General features: G+C 40.2%; 1 protein-coding gene across 2 annotated transcripts in view; it reads left to right on the top strand.

Moving 5' to 3' along the window:
* The first annotated feature begins 4,469 nt into the window (after nucleotides 1–4,469).
* The window catches only part of LOC112225649 (SH3 domain-binding protein 4), a 78,536-nt gene continuing 75,712 nt past the window's right edge, over nucleotides 4,470–7,293 (top strand). The window contains exons 1-2 of one of the 2 annotated variants that reach the window (XM_024389775.2): nucleotides 4,470–4,593; nucleotides 4,819–4,870. The gene's annotated coding sequence lies outside the window, so the exon portion shown is untranslated. The remainder of the gene's footprint in view (nucleotides 4,594–4,818; nucleotides 4,871–7,293) is intronic. The other variant, XM_024389774.2, reaches the window with a different exon arrangement.

Below are 7,293 nucleotides of genomic sequence, written 5' to 3'. Positions count from 1 at the left end.
CTGTCATTCGACAATTTACCAATTTCACACAAACAATCCTTTAACCTGTAGAAGTTTACTCGCAGGACAAGAAACGATACCGAAAACTGAGTCAAACACTTAGACATGAGTGATGACACTCAACATAAGCAAAACCACAAACCAGTTTTGAGGACATGACAGAACACGTGCTCCCCACTGTGTTGTGTAATTCTGCCCATGCACATATTGCACCTGAGCAGCTCCTCCTCTTTGCAAGGGTCACAAAACAGAAGTAGCTATGTAATATTTATAAATATAAACTGGATGGTTCGAGCTATAATACTAGAATGCTGATTGGCTGACAGTCGTGGTATATCAGACTGTAAACCACTGGAATGACAAAACATGTATTTTTACTGCTCTAATTATATTGGTAACCAGTTTATAATAGCAATAAGGCACCTCGGGGTTTGTGATACGGTGTATATGGCCAATATACCATGGCTAAGGGCTGTGTCCAGGCACTTAGCCGTGGTATATTGGCCACATAACACACCTCCTCAGGCCTTATTGTTTAAATAGGCATTGCTTACGGCTTTGCTAGTCATGAGGCCTTTATTCCAGTTGCTTATGGTCTGAGGCATGTGATGTTTGCAAGTTTTAATGTCACATCCACAAGTACAGTGAAATGCCCATAATAGTTTCAGTTGTATCTGTATAACGGATTCATTAGCTAATCAATCACACAACTTCTATTAGATCAATCACACAATTGTCAATATTTGAATCTGAAATGCAACAATTACTATGTGAAACAAGACTAAGATCAACTGTATATCAACTTAAATACCACACTCTCTCTGCCAAGGAAGACAGTTGTCCCACCCAGAAACGCTTCCATTGAATTTAATTTTGATTGAATTGGGCTTTCAGTCCGTAGAAATAGATTAAGTATATACAGTGCCTTGCGAAAGTATTCGGCCCCCTTGAACTTTGCGACCTTTTGCCACATTTCAGGCTTCAAACATAAAGGTATAAAACGGTATTTTTTGTGAAGAATCAATAACAAGTGGGACACAATCATGAAGTGGAACGACATTTATTGGATATTTCAAACTTTTTTAACAAATCAAAAACTGAAAAATTGGGCGTGCAAAATTATTCAGCCCCTTTACTTTCAGTGCAGCAAACTCTCTCCAGAAGTTCAGTGAGGATCTCTGAATGATCCAATGTTGACCTAAATGACTAATGATGATAAATACAATCCACCTGTGTGTAATCAAGTCTCCGTATAAATGCACCTGCACTGTGATAGTCTCAGAGGTCCGTTAAAAGCGCAGAGAGCATCATGAAGAACAAGGAACACACCAGGCAGGTCAGAGATACTGTTGTGAAGAAGTTTAAAGCCGGATTTGGATACAATAAGATTTCCCAAGCTTTAAACCTCCCAAGGAGCACTGTGCAAGCGATAATATTGAAATGGAAGGAGTATCAGACCACTGCAAATCTACCAAGACCTGGCCATCCCTCTAAACTTTCAGCTCATACAAGGAGAAGACTGATCAGAGATGCAGCCAAGAGGCCCATGATCACTCTGGATGAACTGCAGAGATCTACAGCTGAGGTGGGAGACTCTGTCCATAGGACAACAATCAGTCGTATATTGCACAAATCTGGCCTTTATGGAAGAGTGGCAAGAAGAAAGACATTTCTTAAAGATATCCATAAAAAGTGTCGTTTAAAGTTTGCCACAAACCACCTGGGAGACACACCAAACATGTGGAAGAAGGTGCTCTGGTCAGATGAAACCACAATTGAACTTTTTGGCAACAATGCAAAACATTATGTTTGGCGTAAAAGCAACACAGCTCATCACCCTGAACACACCATCACCACTGTCAAACATGGTGGTGGCAGCATCATGGTTTGGGCCTGCTTTTCTTCAGCAGGGACAGGGAAGATGGTTAAAATTGATGGGAAGATGGATGGAGCCAAATACAGGACCATTCTGGAAGAAAACCTGATGGAGTCTGCAAAAGACCTGAGACTGGGACGGAGATTTGTCTTCCAACAAGACAATGATCCAAAACATAAAGCAAAATCTACAATGGAATGGTTCAAAAATAAACATATCCAGGTGTTAGAATGGCCAAGTCAAAGTCCAGACCTGAATCCAATCGAGAATCTGTGGAAAGAACTGAAAACTGCTGTTCACAAATGCTCTCCATCCAACCTCACTGAGCTCGAGCTGTTTTGCAAGGAGGAATGGGAAAAAAATTGCAGTCTCTCGATGTGCAAAACTGATAGAGACATACCCCAAGCGACTTACAGCTGTAATCGCAGCAAAAGGTGGCGCTACAAAGTATTAACTTAAGGGGGCTGAATAATTTTGCACGCCCAATTTTTCAGTTTTTGATTTGTTAAAAAAGTTTGAAATATCCAATAAATGTCGTTCCACTTCATGATTGTGTCCCACTTGTTGTTGATTCTTCACAAAAAAATACAGTTTTATATCTTTATGTTTGAAGCCTGAAATGTGGCAAAAGGTCGCAAAGTTCAAGGGGGCCGAATACTTTTGCAAGGCACTGTATCTATGCCTCAGACTTTACACAGGCGGCATCAGGTGTCTGTCTTCCTGTCTTTGTTCTGTGAGCTCAGTTCCATTGCTGGCGCATGCCTGCTGCTGTTGTATGTTTAACTAACAGTTCTGTCACTCAGGATGTGGAGTCAGACAAGCAGCCAGGTCCCACTCTCTGGTTGATTAGACACTGGCTCCCAAAGCCAATTACTCAACACATCCCTAACTCGTCATCTATCAACCGACCCAGCTGATTTAAAACGTTTGTATAATTTCAGCCAGTAGTTTTGAAAGTGGTGCTCATGAGCCAAAAACATTTTGTTTGTGTACTACGTCATCCAAATGTGTAACACGTCGTCCATTTTGCATGATATGTTACGTCCTGCAATTTTTAGCAATTCTTATTATATGTTATTATATGCTGCTAATGTCTAGTTGATTAACCTACATGTCACATTGGTTTTGCAAACACCATTTGCATATGGTCAGATAAGCCTATTTTGCCAAATCGCAGCCAGAGGCGTCTGCAAATAGGTTTTGTTTGCTCCTAGGCATAAGCGAATGTCTGTGCTTGCATACTCCCAAAAAGGCCTTCGCTTGCAAAACAAGAAAAAAAAGGTAGTATTGCTGTTGTTTGTCCCTCTTGAGACACCATAGCAACAACACAGCCAGTACACTTCCTCTCTAAGAGAAATCAAGAAATCTGCAATTAATTTTGACGTTTTTTGCCAAGGAGGTCTTAGTCGCAAAATGTTACATCAAAATTTGACATCCAGCTAAGATGTTTGTTGCAGTATTTCTCAAGTGAAAAAAAGCTGCATGAAAACTAGTCGTCTCTCGTTGAATGACAAACAAACACTTAATTGAAGAATCCTGTCCATAGTTCCCGCTCTTACTGGGAGTAGTACTGTTGACCAATCACAGATGAAGGTGAGTAGACTTCGGTCATCGAACTTCGACATGCCTTAAGAAAAACATGTGGTGTGCGCAAACAGCTGAAAAAAAACCCTGCCGAACACATAAACTAACAAAAAAGTCACAAAATGTGGTTATAATGCTGTATATGCACAAACTATTTTGATGGGAAGCCACAGGCATTATAACCTCCCTTGTCTGTCAGACACAGGTTTGGCCCTGCATGCCTTTATCTCGCCTCATTTGCACACACTGTATATAGACTTTTTCTACTATATTATTGACTGTATGTTTGCTTATTACATGTGTAACTCTGTGTTGTTGTTTGTGTCGAACTGCTTTGCTTTATCTTGGCCAGGTCGCAATTGTAAATGAGAACTTGTTCTCAATTAGCCTACCTCGTTAAATAAAGGTGAAATGAAAATATATAAATAAATGCCTGATCGGTAATCCGGCCATGGGTAGGCTACCCTTCCTTCCTACTATCCTCACTCACACCTTCCCATAAACCCAGAATGGGCTACTAATGGTTAGCAATAAACAATATCATAGCCTACACTGCAAACAAATGAAGTCAAAAAAATCAAGTATGTTATTTAATGGAATTACTTGAAACTTCCAAGAACCTGTTTCTTCTTCTCTCTTGCATAAAATACAGGAAGATTGGTTGGATGGTGTGATTCACTGAGAATAAAATGCAACCAGCCATTACCAGGACCAGTCATAGATAGGCTCTAGCTCCTGATAAAGTCCTTCTGTACTTCGTACATCTGATTTTGACATTCAATGGGTCTGTTTATGAGAACTATATGCCTATTGATCTTACAAATCTCTTACGTGGTATTTTCAAACAGTGAGGTATGATGAGAATGAGAGTAGTAGGCCAGTATATTATATCTTTTTTTATGACATTACAGTAGTACAGTGAAAAGTAATCTGAAACTCCTAAACTGACATCATATCCATATGAAAGTACTCTGATCCATGCCCCTCCCTCGCGGTGACATCAGCAGGGTCCTGCTCTCTCTTCCCATCGCCAAAGACTCACAAAGGACTACAACTGGATAGTCGGGAACTCGCAAAACTACGCCCGTTTGATGCATTTATTCCAAAGGATTTATTTAAGGGACTTTTACTAGGTGAGCTAAGATTTTAAAGTTCTTATTCCCACGTTTTCAAATGTTAAACTTATGCTCTCATCCAAATAGAAGTGCTCCCGTCGACAAAAACAGTTTGCATGATGTAGTTGCGTTCTCATAGTTTAGGAACCTCATTAGCTCATTTATGAATAACTTTAAAAAAAAATCAGAATGGAGACCGTAGTTGTGATGTTATTTTAATGGAAACTATTGTATTTTTAATAGTTGGATATTTTTACGAGCCGAAGGGGCAGTGCAGCCACTTAGCTGACCAAAGGTGGGTGGGTTTTTCTGTCTTTGCGGTGCTAATTTGTAGTTCTTACCTACATTGTTTCTTCTTACCACGTCATGCACCCTATAAATCACTATATTTCTCTGCCTCCACACAAGTTTTGCTGCCAATTATAAAAACAGTTTTGCCTTGAGTAATAGCAGTCATAAATTGTCGAAATTGTCTCCACTCTCCATCACCTATTGAACACAACAATTTAAAACGTTTTAAGAGTGGTGCATTAGCAACATTGATGTAATGCAGTGACAGTCGGTGCCGATCAAGATTAGGGAGGACGATTTTTTTTAATGATCATTATTTCTATCACAATATATTGGATGACTGATTCATATTCCATTCACCCAGCTCAAGGCTACTCGAATATGCTATATACCCATCATGAGCTTACTTCAACCTAGCCTACAACTGAAAGTTTATAATTTAGGTGAACAGGTCTATAGATAAATTGGAGTAATCTAGGTGACACATTCCATAATGCCTTGTATACTCTTGCCTGTATCGAACTGATCTTGTCTGTAAACATTAGTCCAAACAGTTAAAATGAGAGTTTCTATTGGACAAATTAATATAGGCCCCTCCCCGTTTCATTCCGTTTGCTTCCGTTTAAGAAACATTTTCGGCGGGAATGAATACACCCTTAATCACCTGCGTGCGCACAAGGTTCTTTCGTAGCAGCCACATTCAGCATTATCACTTTGCTCAATGTAAACTCAGCAAAAAAATGAACATCCTCTCACTGTGTTTATTTTCAGCAAACTTAACATGTGTACATATTTGTATGAGCATAGCAAGATTCAACAAATGAGACAACAGAAATGGAATAATGTGTCCCTGAACAAAGGGGGTCAAAATCAAAAGTAACAGTCAGTATCTGGTGTGGCCACCAGCTGCATTAAATACTGCAGTGCATCTCCTCCACATGGAATGCACCAGATTTGCCAGTTCTTGCTGTGAGATGTTACCCCACTCTTCCACCAAGCCACCTGCAAGTTCCCGGACATTTCTGGGGGGAATGGCCCTAGCCCTCAATCTCCGATACCAACAGGTCACAGACGTGCTCAATGGCATTGAGATCCGGGCTCTTCGCTAGCCATGACAGAACACTGACATTCCTGTCTTGCAGGAAATCATGTACAGAAAGAGCAGTATGGCTGGTGGCTTTGTCATGCTGGAGGGTCACGTCAGGATGAGCCTACAGGAAGGGTACCACATGAGGGAGGAGGATGTCTTCCCTGTAATGCACAGCGTTGAGATTGCCTGCAATGACAACAAGCTCAGTCCGATGATGCTGTGACACACCGCCCCAGACCATGATGGACCCTCCACCTTCAAAACGATCCCACTCCAGAGTACAGACCTCATAATCGTGGTATACAGTCTGATCTACCACAGCTGTCATCCAATTACCATTCAGGGCTCGAACCAACCAGTTTATAATTCCTTCTTACATCTACTCTCCTCCTCTCACATTTTCCTTTCGCTTGTGGACTTCAGTGCACAACACAACAGCTGTCTTTGACCAGGTGCAAAAACCTCTTCAAGCCAAACCTTCATACCTTAACCACTAACCACTTCACAGGCTACATCATTGCCACTAGGTCCTGGACCATACTAGTATCACAATACTTATTAGTATCGTGGCAAGGAAACAAAATACAAAGCGAATTTTACTTTTTTAGGAAAATAGCCCTAATCAGAAAAAAAGAAACAACAAACATAATTAAATTGTCATCCAGAGTCACATTTATTTCCCAAGCTATAGAACACAGTACTTTACATACTGCAGGTTTTGTTGATGGACCATAGAGTTTGGTCTGCTTCATGTTTGACTTTTTGCCATGGAACAAATATTGCAATACTGGGATCTTTTGGTATCAAGTTGTAACCATATTAACGTTATAGTCAACAAACTAGAACTAATTTGTTAGTAAACCCACGATCCAATAGCATTTCTCTATGTCTGAGTCGGGTTGGTGAGTAGGCTAGAGTAGCTGCATTGCCTAAGGGAAGGTAAACTAAGAAGAATAGAAAATACCACACAATAATAGCTCTCTTTCTCTCTGCTGCTTCTCCTTAATTTAAGAACTTAATTTACTCAAATCTGTTCAACTATTGTCTTTCTCTCGGAGTCAACTACTCACTACACTTCATGCACTGCAGTTCTAGCTTGCTGTAGTTTACTTGTTCAGTTCTAGGTTCCTTCTCTGGTCCTTTCATTGGACGGACAACATGTCAGAGGGTGCTGTTGAGGCTACTGTAGAACTTCATTGCAAGAAAATATTTTAATCAGTTATTTGGTGAATATTTTTAGTATAGTTTTATCCAGAAAGGATTACTTTTTTAAATGTTTCACTATTTTTCTTTTCATAAAATTCACTGAGGATGGTCCTTCCTTTCCTCCTCTGAGG

This window comes from Oncorhynchus tshawytscha, linkage group LG26 (genome assembly GCF_018296145.1).
Source record: "Oncorhynchus tshawytscha isolate Ot180627B linkage group LG26, Otsh_v2.0, whole genome shotgun sequence".
In the NCBI taxonomy this organism is placed as follows: domain Eukaryota; kingdom Metazoa; phylum Chordata; class Actinopteri; order Salmoniformes; family Salmonidae; genus Oncorhynchus; species Oncorhynchus tshawytscha.
This window is presented reverse-complemented; position numbering and strand designations above follow the sequence as displayed.